This window comes from Morus notabilis, unplaced genomic scaffold, assembly GCF_000414095.1.
Source record: "Morus notabilis unplaced genomic scaffold, ASM41409v2 Scaffold382, whole genome shotgun sequence".
NCBI lineage: Eukaryota > Viridiplantae > Streptophyta > Magnoliopsida > Rosales > Moraceae > Morus > Morus notabilis.
The window spans coordinates 87,968-98,620 of record NW_010364200.1 but is presented as its reverse complement, the minus strand read 5'-3'; positions in this window follow the sequence as shown (position 1 = coordinate 98,620).

Sequence of the window (10,653 nt, the reverse complement as noted above, 5' to 3'; positions counted from 1 at the left end):
ACTCTAAAAAAAGAGTAATCAACCTGAGACTTGTATAAGGCTTCATAAGGGGTCTTATTTTGAAGCAACGGGGAAGGTGTCCGATTGAATAAGTATGTGGCAGAGAGGACACATTCAGTCCAGTAAGTAAGGGGAATACGAGACTGAAAAAACAAAGCTCGAGCAACATTGAGTAAGTGTTGATGCTTCCTTTCTACTACAGAATTCTGTTGAGGAGTGTCTATGCAGGAAAATTGATGCAAAACACCTTGTTTAGAAAAAAAAATCAGCAAACACTATTTCCTTAGCATTATCAGACCTGAACTGTTTCATTTTCTTATCAAACTGAGTCTCAATCATGTGAAAAAATCTGGGAATTACATGAGCCACATCAGATTTCTGTTTGAGTAAGAAAATCCAAGTGAATCTAGTACAATCATCAACTAAGGTAAGAAAAAATCGATGCCCTGAATGAGCAGTTACATGATACGGCCACCAAATGTCACAGTGAATCAAATCAAAAGGCAACATAGACATGTTGTTATTTGAAACAAAAGATAAACGTCTTTGCTTAGCTAAAGGACATATGTAGCATGGAGTGGAATTGTCCAGCTTGAAACATTTCAACCGGTCTTTAAGCAACTCCAATCTTTTATGAGATAGGTGGCCAAGCCTATGATGCCATACACGGGTTGAAACTGAATTTACTGAGTAAGAGTTGGCTGGAATGGAATTTGAAGGTGAAATAGGCTACAAGGTGGTAGAATCAAGAATGTAAAGGTCTGTCATCCTTTTACCCCTACCAATCATCGTCTGACTGTTGGCATCCTGGACCAGGAAATGACCAGGAAAGAAAGTGACTGTAAGCTGAGAACTAGAAGTAAGGGCACTGACTGAAAGCAAATTAAACTTGAATTGGGGAACATATAAGACATCCTTGAGAATTAATCCTGAGTTGAACTTAATATCTCCACTGAAATGGATGCCAATACTCATATGATTCGGCAAGGTGACAGTAGAATTGGCTATAGGCCTTAGAGCCACAAAAGCATGTGTATCACAGCAAATATGCCTAGAGGCACTAGAATCTACAATCCAGTATCTTGAAGAAGAAAGAATAGGATTGAGAGAAATTAATAAGCAAGTACCTGTTAGATAAGATGAGTTGGCAGAATCCGGTTGATCCGCAAGAGTGGCAGAAGTAGCTAAATGGCTCGAGAGCAAAGCCATCAGCTGCTGGCACTGATTACTGTTGAGATGGTTCAGAAAATCTCCAGCGTTTCCAGAGGCCTTGCTGGTTGTATCTGCTGTCCCAAGGTGCGTTGCAACCTGGTTGGCAGATGCTTGAGTAGGTTTCTGACGTTGTTTGAAGCCTGGAGGGTAGCCATGGATCTTATAACACTTCTCCATAGTATGGCCATGGTAATTGCAATGGGTGCAAAAAGGCCTGTCCCTCCTCTGATACTTCTGAGCTCCATTTGAGGACCCTGAAAAATCTTGGTTTCCTCCAAACCGCTTTTGGTTATCATTTTTAACAGCAAATGCCACATTATTTAGATTATTAGTGTTAGAAGTAGTGGAAATCTTCCTTTGGCGCTCTTCTTGGGAAATCAAGGAGAAAACTTTGTTAATGGGAGGTAATGGATCTAGCATCAGAATTTGACCACGAACTTGGGAGAATGAATCATTCAATCCCATGAGAAAAGCCATGATGAATTCCGTTTGATAATAGGCATTGAGTTCTTTGACTCCACCACAAGTGCATTTTCCACAAGAACATTGGGGCCTAAAATTGCTTAATTCTTCCCATAAAGTTTTCAATTTTGTGAAATAAACACTAAAATAGAATTCTGTTCTTGACTGTGATTGGTTAAATCGCGTCGTAATTGAAAAATTATCGGTCCATTACTTTGTTGGAACCGATCCTGGAGATCAATCTAGATTTCTCGAGCAAATTCAGAAAAAATTATGCTAGCACAAATCTCTTTGGAAACTGAGTTCAGAATCTATGAGATTACAATGTTATTGTTCCTAATCCATGAATTTAGAAGGACTAGGTCATTACCTTCTGGTTTCTCGATAGATCCGTCAATGAATCCAAGCTTGTTCTTGACGGACAGCGCAATGATCACCGCTCTGCTCCAGGAGGCGTAGTTATCTCCGGTAAGTGGCTGTGAGACGAGGACCAGCCCAGTGCTATCAGAGTGATGCAAGAAATAGGGACTTGAAGGATCATCAATGGCCGATTTCCCTGACCTAGAAGTTTCCATGGAGGATCACCACGAGAAAGTGCGAATCGGAAAACGAACAGCGAAGCTTTTTAGCTCTGATACCATATTGAATCTGAGATTGTCTCGAGAGAAGGAAGAGAAATGAAATGAAAAATATGTATTGTGTATTTCTCTGTTTCTTTGTACAGAGAGTACTTCCTTTTATATATCTAGGAAGTCCAACAATAACAAGAATAACATTACAACAGAAAGTCTAACAACTTAAACAAAAAACTGTTACAAGAAATGTTACAGCTCATCACAACTTGATTATCCAAAAAATAATAGATGGAGGTACTCGTTTTGGGACGCTTTAAAAATCTTGGATCAAAATGTGATATGATCTAGGATTCAAGAATTAAAAATGAGTTTAACAAAAATTAAGGCTGATGCTAGTTTTAGGGTTTTAACGCCAAAGATAAGGTTTTGAAGGATTTTTCTTACAACATGCACGTATATGCTCTTTTTCCTAATAGAAATAGATTTTTGCTACAATACTGGGGACAATAGAGTATCCTCCATTGGGATCTTCTTTCTCTAGAACTATAAGCTATAATTTTCAAGTACAATGTAAGACAGGAAAAGTTTAAAGGTAAAGTTATTTATGTACTTTATGACTTGCCCGCTAACTTCAATAAACAATGGCACTATAGTTTCCTGTCATGTGTTTGCTTAGTTATGGTAGAACATATTATCATGTTTATAGCTGCCGATAATTATTGGTTACGAATTGTAAAATGGAAATGATCAGTTTTATAATTTTTGTAAATCCATTCGTACTAATAGAACGTGATCCTTTTTTTCATATGAAAAAGGATGTTCTCTTCCTTAATATAAGGATGTGGTTAGTGTCTCTCTCTTCAACGAAAAATATGATTTACTAATTTTTTTTTTTTTAAATTTGAATATGGGAATACGCTCTTCGTGATGAAATCAGGCGTCGAATCACCGTTATGTTCTTGCCCATCACCGTAATTTTTTTTCCTTTCAATAATTGTAGCACCTACTGATATTTGATTAAAGAAGTGGTAGGAATTTATAGATTTTTAATTTTCTTGCCTCAGAATTTTAGTTAAAAATTCTTACATTTTTTGTTTTGTAAAATGTTAAAAAGTTAATTTAATGGTTAAAGTAATAGTACCTACTCATAGAATAAAAAGCTTTCTATATCATAAAAATTGCCAAAAGAAAATTAATATAAAGGCAAATGATCTTTTTTTAGAGTTTTTTTTAATAAACGACAAAAATTTTAAAAAATTTGGGAAATAGCCGCTTCTTTTATTAACTTAATAGTCAATCACTGATTGATTTAATTTATTACTAATTAACTCGATTATTTTTTATTATATATTAGTTAGTAATTAATTAATTTTAATGAACAAATTACATATTTAATAATGATAAACTCTTAATAAATTAATAATTAATTGACTAATGTAGAAAACTGACATAAAATAAAAGGCTTCGAACATATGAGGATGTTTGTTTCTTGTATTCGTCATTGATTCTGAATCATGATTCATGGTTCTCTACAATGTTTTTCTCTCACAAAAAACACACGTAAAACGAAAATAGTTCTGAATTATGATTTTAAATCCATGAACAAAACGTTCACTATTTAAAAAATAAAAGCGTAGTCATTTATTAAAAAATAGGGTTAATTTCAATAATAGCACTCATGAATAAATGATTATTAATTTTAGCACCACTTTTGTATACTTTCACAACTAGCATTGCCATGTCAGCAGTGTGGGGTAAAATGACTTCTATGCCACTTAGGTCAAAATTATCATTTAAAAGCACCTCAAAGAAATCTTAACTTTTTCCCGCCCATTCTCTCTCTCTACACCCCCTTTCGGCTCTCTCTCTCTCTCTTAAGTTTGGCCTCTCTCTTTACTCGGTCTCTCTCTTCCATACGCCCTCATTCCCTCATTGCCAATACTCCGGTTGTGCACCAGATCGAGGTTGGTACATAATTTTTTTTGCTTTTCTTTTATTTTTTTCTTTTTAAATTTCTTTTTCGGCAGACTTAGTACATAGAACTCGAAAAATGACTGGGTTGAACTTAATGTGATAGGAATTGATACTATCCTTTGTCAATTTGAGATTTAGGATGGTTTATAATTGATATGTAAACTGATTGTAACGACCACCACGTTAAAGACACAGTTGACCTTGGGAGTCAGAATATTATGACTCATAGTGTTATATGTCCGGTTATAATATTATGACCAGTCAGTCATAACAGTATGAGTCATTGTTTATGAATCAAATTATAACAGTATGAGTCAAAATGACCGGTCATAGTACGGTCATAGTATTATGATCGGCCATAAGGCAGCCATAGTGATATGATCGTCCAGTCATAATATTATGACCGTCCAGGCAGCACACTATGACTGCCTTATGACCAATGACGACTATGAGTAATTACATGTTGATTAACAGCTATTATTTTTTAAATTATTTAGGAATGGCTGCTGGATTGAATGTTTTCATCAAGTACAATGGACATTGGGACCGTGCTTCGAGATACGTCGGTTGTGAAATGAAGGGGATATTAGTCCCCACCAACACAACTTATATTGGTCTTATAGATTTGGTGAGAAATGTGCTTAGGATTCGGCCATAAGGAAAAAGTTTATCTTTAAGTTATGTTGTTGAAGATGGGGAAGCTCCTATGAAGATATCGTCTAACTATGATGTCACATTCTACCTGTAGTTGAAGAAGAGGGATGTTCACTCGCTCGATAAATTTTCAATATATGTCGATATAGTGGACGAGTCAATGGCCGAAGCGTTGCCACCTGAGATAGGAGAAAGCAACCACATTCTGGTGAAACTAACATACGTTTCATGTCATAGTGATGAAGCCGAACAAAATATTGGTGTCGGTAATATCGGAGTGGATTTTGAAAAGGTGGATTGGACGATGAAGATGAATTCTTCATTCCTCCAGTACCATTATCGGTGGAATATGATAGAAACAATTGTGACCGCCAACATCGCGAAGAACCTTCCATGTTGTATAATAAGACATTAATTTGACATTAATATGATAGAGTCGCGAAGAACCTCTAGTGACTCTTTTATGTGTTTTTCGTTTAATTAAACTTCCATGTTGAATAATAAGACATTAATTTAATTTATTCATACATTGCAAAGAATCATGTGAGGCTATACAAAGAATCATGTGCGGTTATATATACAATCATCGAGTGTTATATATAGTTACAAAGAATCATGTCAGGCTATACATTGCAACAAATCAAAAAATCAAGGTAAAGCCTCACTTTCATAGCCTTTTTTTCAAAAAATGAAGTTAGCATTGTCTTCTCAAAAAATCAAGCCTTCTTTTCATAGGCTAAGCATCCCATGCATCGTCTTGTTCAATATCACTTTCACAATGCTCTTTTTCTTTCCATAATACATGGTACCATAGGTGACATGTCAAAGACTCACGGTAGAATGATAGGCGTTCTTGTGTAGCCCAATTCTCTAAGGCTATGCTTTCCACCAAGAAACACGCATAGATAATGGTGAACATGCCACAGTCCCCACTATAAAAAAGCAGACATAGATTAATATAAACTTATGTTAGTCCTATGAGGCGTACAGTCACATAACATTACAAAAAAAAATATCATTACAAAGAAAATAAATGACTAACCCGTTGTTTTGACGCGGACAATCCATGATGGTAACTGGAATTGGATCCAGTTTATTGTCACTTCGGGGCTTAGAGTCAAACAACCCGACTTGATCCAGTGTTTCATTCTGGATACACTGGACACACATTCCACTTCATCCATGAGGAGCTCATTGTGTGATCCTGTAGATACCACTGAGTCGTACACATTAATGGTCCAATTATTGAGGTCGAGGACAGAAAGAATCCAGTGTTTCATTCGTGGTATATTCATAGGAATTAATACCATATCAACCTCAAACCAGGACCAACTACAATGAATTATACCACCAAATATGTACTTGCTATAGAAAATCGCCTGATGTCGTCCCCAATAGCAAAAAAATAAAGAGTCATATGTTTTCCCATCAATAACGGCCAAGTGCATGATAATACTGTGGACAACTTGGCCAGCCCACCCAAGCTTCTGGAGGTTCAAAAAGTTCACTACGACAGGTTGAAGCTGTAACTTCTCAAATTGAGTCAATGTAAGACCCTGTCGTAGTATTCTCATTGTTTCCTCACAGTTAACATTACGGTTTATTTTACCGTTCTTGATGTCCTCGTCTAGAACCATTCTCATGAACTGTAATAATACTAATATGACCGTTCATACTAATAGACAAGGCAAATAAAAAACACAGACAAAAAAATAGATCATACGTTATGGGCCGGTCATACTTAAATGATCAGACGGTCATAATATTATGACCGACTACAATGTTAGTAATTGTATAATATTATTGGTTCCACTATACAATGTTACGAGTTCCACCACAATGACAATCCAATAAAGCTCACAAATTTCAAATAACTGACCTTAGTATCTGCTTTATCTTCCTCCAAATGCATCTTTTCCTCCAAAGTTTTTTTTTTCTTCTAAGATGACAAACATTGGTAAAAAAATAATAAATACAAAAACAAAATAATAATAAAGCAAACAGAGTTGTTGACCAATGTACTATCACTGACATACTAAGAATCCGACAATTGTTCATTCGGTCATAGTATTATGACCGACGGTCATAAGTGCTATGAGTGTCGCACTAAGAGCCTGTCAATTGTGCGGTCACATTACTATGATTGAGGGTCATAATGCTATGACCGCAGGCTCATCAGTCAGACAATCACACTATGCGCCTGCCTACCTAATGGGCGGTCATAGTAATTATGACCATCGGTCATAATTACTATGACTGGACAATGTGCCTGTCTTATGACCGGTCATAATAAAATTACTAAGCGGTCATAATGATATGACCGGCCATCAGGCAAAGTCACAAACCAAATAAGTAAGGAGCACAATGACAATCCAATGACCCCCAAATAACTGACGTTATCTACTTTTATCTCCCTCTCCAAAGCCTTTCTTTTATTCTAAGATGATAGAAAATAGTAAAAGAAAAAAAAAGACAATAAATACCTCTAAGAAAAAAAACAAATAAACAAGAAAAAGCCAACAATGTTTTCACCTTTATCCCGAAATCCGCCATTGACCTCGTCTGTTTCGTGACTGATTTCTCCGGCGAAGAGGGGGAGGTTTCCTCAGTTTGTTCTTCTCCGACGAAGAGGTTTATGCGTTGATTTCTCCGGCGAAGGTTCGTCGATTCTCGTCGCGTGATTGTGTGGGTTCTCGCTGTCGTGGGTTTTCGCTGTTGTGGGTTCGTCAGTGCTCAAGGTGGTAGATGGTGGTAGACGGGACGATGGTAGACGGTGGTGGTCGTTGGGATTTCTTAGTCTCTGTGCACGCCCGCGTTCGTTTTCCTCCTCTCTCTACTTTCAATATTTGAATTATAAAAGGCTTTGTAATATATATTCAAGGCTTTAAAACTAAAATAAGGTAAAATTATCATTTTAACTCAAGTAAAACCAGCATGATCCCACTTTTGCTAACATGACGATGCTAATTGTGAAAGTATATAAAAGTGATGCTAAAATTAATAATTATTTACTCATGAGTGCTATTATTGAAATTAACCCTTAAAAAAATATGCAAAGAAAGAGCTAATTAACTAATTTTCGCAAAAAAAAAAAATGACGGAACCTAAATGGACATTTTAAAACAAAACATTGATGTCAAAATTAAGATTTTTTTAGTAGTATCAAAAAAATAAGTGGTTACGCCCAAACGTGTACAAAAACAAATGGTTAATTGTAGTACAATTTGAACGGTCGATCCCACGAGGAAGTGTTAAATTGAACAAGAAATGATTAGCAAATAAAAAGCGTTAGGAAAGTAAGCAATCAAACAAAGAAAATGAATGAGTGTTTTTGATGATTTTTTGAACAATTTAAAATGGAGAAAATTCAATAAATAAAAGTGGTAAGGCTTTGAGAATCCTCCATATGCTTTGTTCACCTATTTGGATTTTGATTCATAAATTGACTCAATTGAAAGTTTCACATCCTAAACAAACAATCGGAAAATAAATATTTGAAGAACATATGAATTAAAAATGAATTCGAGTAAATAAAATTCTAACGTTTAGAATTAGAAAAAATTATCTTATGAGAAATCTAAGAGCGACAATATACCGTTGGCAATAATGCAGTAAAAGACTACTAATAAAACAATACCTATCAATATATAATATAATACAACAATCACATAAAAAGAGCTTGACTAGATTTATATGAAAGTTGACAATAAAATATATTGATAAGAGGAAGAAATATGATAAAAGAAAATTATTTACTCAAATGTATAAAACTTACAAATCATTGGAGAATCAAAAATCCAAATAAGTTCACTACACATATAAGATCATCTCTAGCCTTACCTAAATACTCTAGCCTAGCTTGCACATAATTCTCATAAAATTCTAAAAAGAAAGTATGAGAATAAGAACAAGAAAATAAGAGAAAATGTATGAGAATTTAGGCTCTAAAAATCCACACTTCATCACCTTGATAATGGCCATATTTATAGAGTTTTGAGAATGCTAAAAAGTTAAAAATTGGATCCTAATTAAGAAGTTACAAGGCTTAATCGAGGGAGAAAAACCATCACGTTTCTGAAGAGTGGGACACGTGTCGCAACATGATTCACGCGCAGGAGAGACGTGGTGCACAGCTGGACCACGTGGAGGGAGACTGGACGCACGCGTGGAGGAGAACTCGCGCGGGGAGGGAACGTGCGCGCAAAGCGCGCGTACGCGGGGGAGCAGCTGGGCCCCTCTGGGACGCGTGGCGAGACCTGGCTGGAGGGAAACGCGCGGGGACAACTGGGTCCCACGGACCTGCGGCGCGGCAGAAGACGACACGTGGCGGCTGGGATGGGCTCGCGGCTTCTCAGCTCGGCTCAGCTGGACGATGGGCTGATGGGCTTTGGGCCGAATTGGGCTTTTCTTGGGCTCAACTTTTGGGTTTTACTTGGTAAACTAGCCCAAATCCAATTTGTTTTCTTCAAAAACCTGAAAAATAAAATAAATCTAATTAAAATTAAATCCTCTAGATTTAGGAATATTTGAAATTAAAATCACAAATTTGATAAAATAATTTGACAATTATGATTATCAAAAGTGCAAATTCGTGCACTTATCACAACCCCCAACTAGCTTATTGCTAGTCTCTAGCAATTCAAGCGAAAGAAAAATCATGTCAAGATGAAAATTCAAATCAAAACCTGCAAAATCACCTAAGTAATCAAACAAAACATTAGTAAGACATCAGAAAATGCTACCAAAACTACTTCAGTCATAACTCCAGAGTCGTGTGTGTCTGCACCAAACCGTATCCTTCTTACCACAGTCCATAACACAAATAGCATCGAACAACTCACCAAAGTAAAGTCTCAACTCCATTTACCTCACGGGGGTCGGAAATATTTTAATGCAAAGGGGTTACACTCATAGAGTTGGAAATGTCATAATTAATGCTCAAGTGAGAGAAGGCAATTTAAGGACAAGCTAATAAACAAACATTGATCAAATGATAGGAAAATCAAATATCTGGAACAATTCATCACTCAAACCGTAAACAAACTTTCAGGATTTCATTCTGGTCAAGAGGAAGATCTCATAAACAAACAAAGAGCCGAAAAATACAGACAAATATACACATACTTTTTTTTTATCGAGGCAAGAGACAACATACATTTGATGAAGCTGATGTAGTAAGGCATTCTTTTGATTGGTTGCTATGCAGTACAAGACGTCAGTGCAACCAAACTACGTAAACATTGATGATAAATGATGCTCTTGCTCTCTCATTTCATTTTTTTTTTTTGATAAAATGCAAAAGAAAAATGATAACTATCTACAACACGTGGCTCAAATTCAAAAATTTATTCCTAACCAGAAATCATCCCTCAAGCAAATGTCACAAGTCAAGTAAAGGTGCTCCGTCAATGACTCAACCAACTCAAAAGATCAATGAAAGTTCAAAAAGCTGTTTTCTCAACTCTCACAACTCACCAAAAAATGAAAAACTTAAACTCGGGAGTTTTTCTCAACTAAATGTGTCAACAACCATCTTACCACAAGGTCTAGCATGTGCTCAAAAATAACTCTGGAAATCATTTCTTGGTAATTAAGATAGCAAAAACTGACTCAAACTGAACATTTCAAAATCATACTCAGTTAATCTCGTAAAAATTTAAAAATTTGGACCCAATAACAACAAGTCAAAAATTAATCTCACGCATGAATCTGCTCACCACCCCCAACCCAAAATCAGACAATGTCCTCAATGTCTAAAAATATATGCAATATGAAG